We start from the raw sequence: 10,551 nt of genomic DNA, 5'->3' as shown, positions 1-10,551 counted from the left end.
GTTCACTCACATGAAGTTCTTATACGACTCAGGCCCAACTTCCAGGAAAGGAAGTGTGCACAGTGGGCTGGGATGCCATGTTAATCCTTAATCAAGAAAATGGGTCTCCGAATCTGTCACCAACAGCAAAACTACAAGCTTAGTTTCAACTGCTGAACACATTTACCCTCTTTGTTAGTGAGCCATTTTTCTGGGGAAATGGATGGATGAGGAAAAGATTATATTGAGTAAGAAATTCCAGATCCAGAAAGACTGATGTCATTAGTTCTTTACATCTTCTGTTCTCAGATCCCAGTCTTCAGATGTGAATATATAACATGGAGGAACAGATGTTGGAGGGCTTACTTAGCAGGACTTGACACTTACCCTTTTATTTGAAGGGTTACTGTCAGGAAGAGGCTACCAAGAAGGACTGATCCTTAGGTTTTATATTTGCTTTGTGACATTTGGCTCTTGGGGAGGGGCATAGTTAGCAGAAGCTGAACTCTAATTCTGTGTTGCAGGAAATCCCTGGTAGAACCAGACACAGCAAACACTGGTTTTGGTTACAGGGGAAGGGACAGGGAGTAGGGTCTACATCTAGATGCCTGTGTGGGACTTGGTTGAATGGAAGGATATCTAGCAGTAACTGACACCTTATTGTGAGTGAATGTGTGTTGAGAGAGAGAGAGAGAGAGAGAGAGAGAGAGAGAGAGAGAGAGAGAGAGAGAGAGAGAGAGCTGTTGCTATGGCAGTAGGGGAGGGAATACCTATCAAGACTGGATACACAGACCTATATGCATATTTGGGGCTTTGTTTGTAGAAAATGTGATGCCGGGTAGGTCCTGAACATTAGCAATGTGGAAGGCTTAGAATTCATGCTTGTATAACTAGCAGACCCTGACATCAAGTTGTATGTATTCATGCTTTCATATGTGTGTTTGTGTGTGTGTGCTTTTGACTGTAGGGGAGATATGCCTGGCAGGTGCCCTCTGAGATACGATATTTGTGATTTACAAAAGAATATTTATTAAAATAACATAGTCAAGATACAATGGAGAAGAATATTGTGGTGGCCAAAGAACTGGGCCTCTGATGCAATGCACAGTCTTCTCAATTCTTTGCAGATTATACAGGGATTCAGGGCTCACAATGGAGTGGGCATGGAGCAGGAAAACAGTGCTCTCAGTGCATGGGAAATACTCTTCATCAGCTTCCATCCCCTGAGTGACATGGATCCAGTTGTTGTAGGTTGATCTTGGCGCTGGACATTGGACTTGTTGTGCCCCAAAAATGGTTTCTCTGTGGAGAAGCCTATGTTCAGAAACCATGTATGAATTCCATCCGGGCTAATTCGCCTGAGGAGAGATCACCAGGCAGACTCTCCACAGAATTCCTGTTGACTGCAATGTGTCCTGCAGCACTGTTGATGACATTAGCCATCGGGACACCTCCTTCTGGGACTGTTTCATCTGAACAGGGCTTTTTCTCCTGGCTTGAGTATCTATTGAGCATGGTATATCTTGCGTCTCTTCACTTCTCCTGTACTTGATGGGAAGGCAGGTTCACTGGCTCTCCTCTTCAAGGGGAGAAGGGGCCGAAGAGCAACTGCAGGGTTGTCATTTAACCGGGCTTCTGATTCTGCTGATGGCTGTCCCCACAGCTCAGTTTGTATTTGAGGATATTGAAGGTTGCCATTAAGTTATTTGGTTGCTTGTGTTTTAGAGATGATACAATCTCCTCAGATGTATAGCCCATGGTGCACATGGTCTCCATGATCTTGGGAAGGATTTCCTTGGTTGCAGGTGCTGCATGTTGTTTGATGTTGCCCAGCCATTGTCTTTCCTGGAGCTGACATATTATTATTCTGTGCTTGTTGGGGACCATGAGTAATTGTTCAATGAGGATGATGCAGGGTTTTGACAAGCCGTAGGGAATGGGATACTTTGTGGTGGTGATGACCTTGTACATACCTTCATAGGTGGTTTCCTCATATGGAAATTGTCCTGTGACCAGTACATATAGGAGGACTCCCAAGCTCCACATATCTACCGCCAATCCATCATAGGGTTTCCTTGCCAAAATCTCTGGAGCCAAATAGAGCAAGGAGCCACAGACTCCCTCCAGCATCTGCCCCTCTGCCAGCTGTCTGGCCAAACCAAAGTCACAAAGCTTGACATTGCCAGTTTCGTCAATAAGGATATTTTCCAATTTAATGTCACGATGGGCAATTCGTTTGTGGTGGAGAAAATGAACCCCTGAAACCACCTGTTGGAATATTGGTCTGACCTCATCCTCCGCTAGAAAACCCCTCTCCCTGAGGAACTCAAACAGATCCTTTCCTGGAACATATTCCATGATCAGGTAAGTTATTGTACTTGTGTCAATAACGTGAAAGAAATTAACTATGTTTCTGTGTTCCACAGATTGAAGTATTTCTACTTCATTGTTGATTCGAGCCAGAGAATTCTTTCTCTTCTCCAGGAGCTTGACAGCCACATGTGTATGTGTAGGAAGGTGACAGGCAAGCTTCACCTCCCCAAATCCACCAGAGCCTAGAGATGTTAAGATCTTGAAATCCTTTTCAAGGATGTTTTCTCCCAAGGGGCTTGCCATAATGTTCAACTCCATTTCAATCACTTTATCTTGTTGGCAATTGCTGGGACTTACAATACCTGAAACAAAAATAAATGTAATTTTAGGATGGATGTTTAGTGCTTTGAATTCTGTAATGGAATGTGGGCCATCCCAACCAATCTAATGGTGCAAGTCAAGGACATAGAAACACTAGAAGAACACAACCTCCAAGCACTAGATGAGGAATCATAGTAAAGATCAAATATGGAATTGCTGATGTATATGTGCAAAGGAAAAGTCTGAGATCAGAGATAGAATGACTTGGGCATTTTTCAAGAATGTATCAAATTGAAAAATCCTGGCCCAAACTGATCAAGAGATTTAAGATACAAACTTACAGGGGAAAAAAAGAGAGGTTATGTCCTAACCAAACCACAGTCCAGAGGATCTTTCATGTTTGTTTCAACTCCTAGACCCCAGAAAATTATAAAATATAAAAGGAATTCATAGATGTGTATGACTACTAAAATAAGACAAAAGAAAAACACATACGATTTGAGTCATAAGCAACAGGTGTGCCTGGTAACAAAAATGGCTTCAAGCCAAGTGGAGCCCAGGCTTCTTGGATTCCCTGAATCTATCAAAACCTTGGAGAAGAATGAACACTGTGCTGGGGGACTTGCTGATCAACCTGACACAAACTAGAGTCATCAGAGAGGAAGGGACCTCAGTTGATGACATGTCTCCGTGAGATCCAGCTGTCTGGCATTCTCTCAACTAGTGACCAAAGGGGGAGGCACTTGCCCATTGTGAGTGGTGCTATCTTTGGGCTGGTGGTCCTGGGTTCTATAAAAAGCAGGCTGAGTAAGCCAGGGGTAGCAATCAAGTAAGCAGCAGCCTTCCATGGCCTCTGCATAATCTCCTGCCTCCAGGAGCCTGCTCTGTTTGAGTAGCTGTCTTGACTTTGTTTGGAGATGAACAACAATCTTGCAAGTATAAGCTGAATAAACCTGTTCCTTCCCAACTTTATTTTTCTGTGTTTTTTGTTTGTTTGTTTGTTGTTTGGTCATGGATAGCTTTTTTTTTTCTTGCAGCAAGAGAAACCCCAATTAAGACAAACACCAATGTTACAGAAAAGTCTCATGCAAAAGAAAGCTGAGGAATGTATTCAAACTGATCTCAGTGCTGGTATTACCCTGAGCCCACAACCAAATAAGCTCAATGAATAAAGAAAGTACAAACAGCTTTCCTTGATGAATATAGATTGGAAAATCATTAATGAGAGTATTTGATACTTCACATCCATCTGAGCAACACACTAAAGAGCCCCTCGTTCACAATCAAAATGGCCTCACCCAGGAGCCTAAGAATTAGCCTAAAATTAGTAACAATCAAATTGGAAATCATCATAATGACTAAGGAGACTGTGGAGAAGGGTCCACACCCAGCACTGTGACTTGTGTTCTGTTGTGATATAAGGAAAAAGTTAAAACTAGATGTAGTTTTATGTGAGACAAAGCAGGTCCACAAACAGAAACAGGATATACGTTGTGTTCTTTGGGTTATGAGGAAGGAGGAGGGTGAGCTTTTGTAAAAGTCATTGTATCAGTCACAAAGCTGTGGTAGGGGTACTGAAATAGTGCAGGGCAATATGATCAAGGTAAAGTGCAGGCATATATGGAAATGTTTTGTAGTACCAAATCTTGTAGGTCTTTTAACAAAAGTCCTGGAGCCAGATTTTGGGGTAAATGCCGAAAGATCAGAGAGACAAAAGAACAAGCCACTGCCAAGTCTTAGCTCTAAGACTCCTCAGCCTGAAAAGCTTTAGTTCCTGTCTCCTCATGCCTTCTATACTTTTCTCTTCCCAGCTATCACTTCCTTCCTAGTGCTGGAATTAAAGACATAGGTGCTTCCCAAGCAAAGGCATGAGATCCCAAGTGCTGGGATTAAAGGCATTTGATTCCTAAGTACTGGGATTAAAGGTGTGTCCCACTACTTCCTGGCTGTTTCTCTCCTAGACTGATTCAATCTCATGTAGTCCACACAGATCTCTGCCTCCCGAGTGCAAAGAGTAAATGTGTGTGCCACCACTGCTTGGTCTCTATTTTTAATCTAGTGGCTTTTTCTCTTCTCTCATCTTCAAGCAAATTTTATTAGTCTACACAATATATCACCACATGGTATAAATGAATTGGGTATGTGTGACATATACTTAAATATGTTTAAATACGGGGAAAAAAGAATCGAAATGGAAGTAAGAGACTTAATTTTCAAAAATGAAAATAGGATAACAATGAAGAATGGGACAATACAGGCATAAATTAAACCCAGATCAAAAACCAACACTATAAATATAAATATGAAACAGCAAGCATAAATCCCAGGAAGCAAAACCAACAAAATAGGAAACACCCTCACTATATTGAGGTTCAGTTGGTAGGAGAACTGTAATCTATCAGGACCATTGTTTCATTCTCCATGTTGTGTAGGCATCCAACAGTGACTCCAATGTACAAGCACAAGGCCCAGCTGCAGGCAGTGCCCCTTATGGACTAGTATCTAGTATTCTTCATACTGTCTCTTTGTAATATCACTATAAGCAACCAGCTAATCATGGCTTGTCAGATTGTTTATTCTCAGCTTCTATACCATAACAGAGCCCCTGTTATTTTTTACCATGACTGTGATCAAGTCCCACTTAAGAATCAATTCTAGGGACAAAGGGATTATTTGCACTCACACTTTCAACAGACCTAGAAGCCAAAAGTCTGGGAATATCTTGTTCCTTATAGAGCTGGGTTGTTAGGTGTCTTGTGACATTGCTTTAGGAGTTCTCTATCCACCAGTGACTTATTCCTAGAAAGCTTCACCTCTGTGGCTTCGACAACTCTCCAAGCAACACTAGTTACTAGAAACCAAGTGCTCAAAAGGCCTGAGATAAGGTTAACAAAACCACTGTGGTAGTTTGCATGAGAAATGTCCCTACAGTCTGGGCATTTGACCATCATGTTTTGGTCTATTTGGGGAACATAAAGTGGTATAGCCATGGAGTTCTCAATAACAACAGATATAGTCTCAATAACTTATACAACGATTCAATTTCCCTCTTCCTCTTTCTCCCAGGAGTTTATTGGAATTACTTACAGGCTACAGTCCAGCTAATTCAACAATGGCTGACTTGAACTGAAAGGTGCTGAATCCAGGAGAGGCTTGGTCCACAATGCTGGGTCTCTTCGCTGGTCTTCAGTATATGCTGGAATCCCAAAGAAGTAGGAACGAATTCCACTGAAGGAATAGGCTTGGTAACAAGGCAAAGGCAAGGGAGAAATGAGCAAAAGCCTCCTTCTTCCTTGTCCTTATATAGTATTCCTGCAGAAGGTGTGGCCAAAATAAAGGTGTGTCTTCTTGCCTCAAGATCTGGATTAAAGGGTGTGTCTTAACCCCTAGAGATCCTCATTAAAGATAGGAGTTTCCCTGCTCTTGATCCAGAAGAAACCAAGCAAAACATAATCTCTCACAGATGTGCCCTCCATTTCTGGATTGTAGTTCATTCCATATGCAGTCAAGTTGACAACCAAAAATAGCCTTCACAGTGGCAGAAGTCCATCACTGGAATTGTCCTTGAGATTAAGGACAATGACTAGCCTAGCCTTTCTCCATTAGCTCTCTCTGCTTCCTGATTTAATTTGAAGATTTTAGGCTTTCACCTTTGCACTCAGGCCTTAAGGACATTGGAAAACTGCATACTGACATACAGTGTATTTTTGTGCCCAATGAGCTTTACATGCAAATATTCAATGTAATTAGTCATTGGTCTATTTTCTTTTTTTTAATCTTTTGTTTTTAGAGAGAGGGTTTCTCTTTGTAACAGCTCTGGTTTTCCTGGAACTCCATTTGTAAATCAGGTTGGCATTGAGCTCCACAGAGATTTGCCTGCCTCTGCCTCGAGAATGCTAGGATTAAAGCCCAGATCCACCACCTGGTATTTTCTGTTTGTTTTTTTTTTTTAACCATAAATACTGGACTGTGGTGATATTTTATCTGTGTTCCCCAATAAAGTTTATCTGAGGATCAGAGGAAAAAGCCAGCCACCATACTAGACATAGTATTCAGGGAATGATAGCACATGGCTTTAATCCTATCGCTAAGGAGTCAGGGATCTGTCTGGATCACTGTGAGTTCAAGGCTACACTGGGAACAGAGCCAGAAGTGGGGGCACGGGCCTTAAATTCCAACACTATTAAACTATAAAGGTCTGGAGGTCTGTGCAGACAGACAGAAAGTGACAGAGCTGGGCATGAAGAGGAAGTGATGTAGCTGGGCCGAGAAAGGAAATGAGTTAACAGAAGAAAATGGAATATAGGCATGGTATACAGGTTGTGGTCTCCTTGGAAGCAGAGGGTTGTTGTCTTGCAGCTTGTCATTTTCTTCTGATCTCTCAGCTTTAACCCCAATTTCTGGCTTTGTGTTTTGTTTTAATAAGACCATTTAGCAATTTGCCTACACTGGATCACCACTTGGACTCATCTCAGATATCCTGTGGTTGCCCAGAGTCCGGGTGGTCTTGTGTTTAGGCAGGCCTTTGGGATAGGGGTGTGGGTGAAAAGTTCCTTGTTAATTCCAGGCTGCCACCCACCTCTCTTTCCTTGATGTTGGCCTCCTCAAGGCTTGCCAGGCTCTACCTTTATGCTTTTAGCCTGCAGGCAGCACCTGTCCCACCCCCACCCCTGCTACCACTAGGTGGGCCTCCCAGCAGGGCAAGCAGTGCTGGCTGCAGCCACAGCAGCCCCAAGTTAGGGGCTGCCAGTGGACATAGTGTTGTATTTTTTAAATGGCCGGAAGGAGTCACATCATACAACAGGGTCCATGTAGGCTTCGGGCCTCCATCAGTCATGCAGGACTTCAGAACATTTCTTTAAATGTTTCATATTCATTTGAGTTTTCTCCTTTAAAAATTCTGTTTAGGTTGTACCCATTTTTAGGTGGATTATTCATTGTTTTAAAAATATTTAGTTAATGAGTTCTTTATAAATTGTGAATATGACCCTCTGTTGGATGAATAGTTAGTGAAAATCTTATCCCATTCTATAGGATGACACTTTGAAGGACAGTGTCCTTTGCTGTGCAGAAGCTTCTCAGTTTCATGAGGTCAATTTACTAATTGTTCTTAGTATGTGTACTAACAGTGTTCTCTTCAGAAAGTTTTCATGTGCCAATGAGTCCAAGGCTATTCTCAATTTTATCTTCTATCAGGTTCTGTGTGTCTGTTTTTATGGTGAGATCTTTTGTCTATTTCCAGTTGAGTTGTGTGCAGGTTGATCAATATGCATCTATTTGGATTTTTCTACTTACAGCCATCCAGTTTGACCAGTAGCATTAGTTGAAAATGCTGTCTAATTTCCAGTGTTTCTGGTTTCTCTGTCAAAAATCAGGTGGCCATAGGTGTATGGCTTTATGTCTTGGTTCAACTTGATTACATTGATCAGCACATGTCATTTGGGGTTCATGCCATGCTATGCTGTTTTTATGACTATAACTCTGTAGTACAACTCAAAATAAAAAAAAATAGTGATATCTCTCAGTTATTTTATGACGAAGGATTCTTTCAGCAATCCTATTTTTTTCGTTTTTCCATATGAAGCTGAAAATTGTCCTTTCAAGATCTGTGAAAAACTGTTTTGGACTTTAGATGGGGTTTATATTGAGTCTATAAATTGCTTCTGATAAGATGACTATTTTTACTATATTAATCCTACTGATCCTTGGGCATGTGAAATCTTTTTATCTTCTGATATCTTCTTCAATGTCTTAAAGTTTTATTATTTTTTATAATACTTGTCTTTCAGTTGGTTGGTTAGTGTTTCCCCAAGATACTTTATATTATTGGAAGCTGTGGGAATGTTATTGTTTCTCATTTGGTTTTGCAATTTTATTTAGGAGGGATACTGATTTTTTTAAGTTCATTTGTATACAGCTTCTTTGTTGAAAGTGTTTATCAGCTTGTAGGAGTTTCCCAGGGGAATTTTATGGTCACATATGTATACTATGACGTCCTCTCAAATAAAGGTACTTTGACCTCTTCCTTACCATTTGTATCCCTTTAATCTCCTTCAGCTTTCTTATTGCTGTAAGACTTCAAGTACTATATTGAAGAGGTGTGGAGAGAATGGAAAAACTTGTCTTATTACTGATTTTAGTAGAATTGCTTTGAATTTCTCTCCATTTAAGTTGATGTTGGTTTTTTACTTGCTGTAGCCTGTCTTTATTTAGGTGTGTCCCATGTACCCTTCATCTCTCCAAGACTTTCGTCACAAAGAGGTGTTGGATTTTGTCAAAGGCCTTTTCTGCATCTACTGAGATGATGGTGTGGTTTTATCTTTCAATTTGTTTGTATTGTGGGTCATATTTATGGATTTATGTGTCTTGATCCATCCATTCATCTCTGGGATAAAGCCTACATGATCACAGTGGATTATCTTTGTCATGTGTTCTTGGTTTTGATTTGTAATTATTTTATTTGGAGTTTTTACATGTATGTTCATAAGGAAAATTGGTCTGTAATTCTGTTACATTGTTGGGTCGAGACTGATAGATGAGTACTAGGATTGTGGTAGAGTGATTTGATATTTTATAAACATGGTGTTATTTAACTTTGTTCCTAATAAGAATGTTATTATTATTATTTGCTACAGGAGTTTACTCTCTAGATAGATATACACGGTGCAATCAATATATAGCAAATGTGAGAATTATTAAAAAGATGGAAGGTCTTGATTAAATATGAACTTCTTATGTTTTAGTATTCTTGTAGATGAATCCTGTAATAGTAATTTCCAAGAGTGAAGTACCACTTTACAATGAGAGTGTATTAGTACATATTTTGATTTTTCTATGTGTGAATTTGTCTGTATAGTTCACGTGTTTATGTGGGAGTTGTCCACCTGCTCCCTTCCCTTAAGCCACCTGGCATTATTAAAAAAAAAAAAACCAAAAACCGTACATAAACAATAGGAAAAAGACAAATCACACAGTAAGAAACTGTGACTCTTTTTAGTCAAACTATTGACAGTCAGTTTAATGTTTTAGTAGACTTTGAGGGAGGGCCTGCTGCTAAATGTCATGCAGGGAAGGGCAGGGCAAATGGGTGGAAAACACTCAGGAGTGTCTTCCTTCTGTGACTGACAGGTTGTGTAATGTTAGGGTAATTCATGGTCCCATACACCTCATTTCTCCCAATCCATCCCTACAGTCTGAGAAGGGCATGATGTACCATGGTAGAAATAAAACAGGTCTCAGGCTTTGGTGCTCTCCCAACCCTGCACCTCACATATGCTGGAGCAGAAAAAGTGGCCCTAACTTCTGAGGTAAGGGGGACTGTTCCTTGGCATTTGGCTTCTCCATGGAAGCCTGTTCAATGTACTTGACAATGAAGAGGAAACTCAACCAAAGTCAGGGAGTTTTATAAGCATTATTTATGTGAAGATACTTTCATGTTGAATAAAACAAGTGAGAAGTTGGTCATTTTAAAGGAAAAAATGTGCAATTTATATGAATAAGAAGATATTATTATAATCATTGTGATTGAAAATAGTTTCTTCCCTCATATAATATATCCCTAGCACAGTTTCCCCTTCCTACACACCCTCCTGCTGCCCCCTTTCTGCCCTCTCCCCCAGATCCACTACCCTTCCTTTTACTCTTCAGAAAAGAGCAGGCCTCCAAGGACAACAACCAATTGGGACAAACCTTGAACAATAAGTCAAGAAAAAAGGCCTCATATTAAGGCTGGACAAGACAACCTAATAGGAGGAAGAGAGTCCCAAGAGCAGGCAAGGGAGTCAGAGAAACACCTGCACCCACTGTTAGGAGTCCCACAGAAGCACTACGCTTGCAACTGTAACATACATGCAGAGGACTTAGTACAGACCCATGCAGGTCTCTTCCTTGCTGCTCCAGCATCTTTGAGCACATGTGAGCCCTGCAAATAAGTACTAT

At 40.8% G+C, this 10,551-nt stretch overlaps 1 pseudogene; it reads right to left on the bottom strand.

Annotated features, from left to right (window-relative positions):
* Positions 1 to 1,080: 1,080 nt before the first annotated feature.
* On the bottom strand, positions 1,081 to 2,681 carry LOC114708882 (annotated as a pseudogene).
* Between the last annotated feature and the right edge of the window lie 7,870 nt (positions 2,682 to 10,551).

Source organism: Peromyscus leucopus, chromosome 16_21, assembly GCF_004664715.2.
Source record: "Peromyscus leucopus breed LL Stock chromosome 16_21, UCI_PerLeu_2.1, whole genome shotgun sequence".
Lineage (NCBI taxonomy): Eukaryota > Metazoa > Chordata > Mammalia > Rodentia > Cricetidae > Peromyscus > Peromyscus leucopus.
The sequence above is the reverse complement of the archived record's forward strand: the minus strand, read 5'-3'. Positions and strand labels throughout refer to the sequence as shown.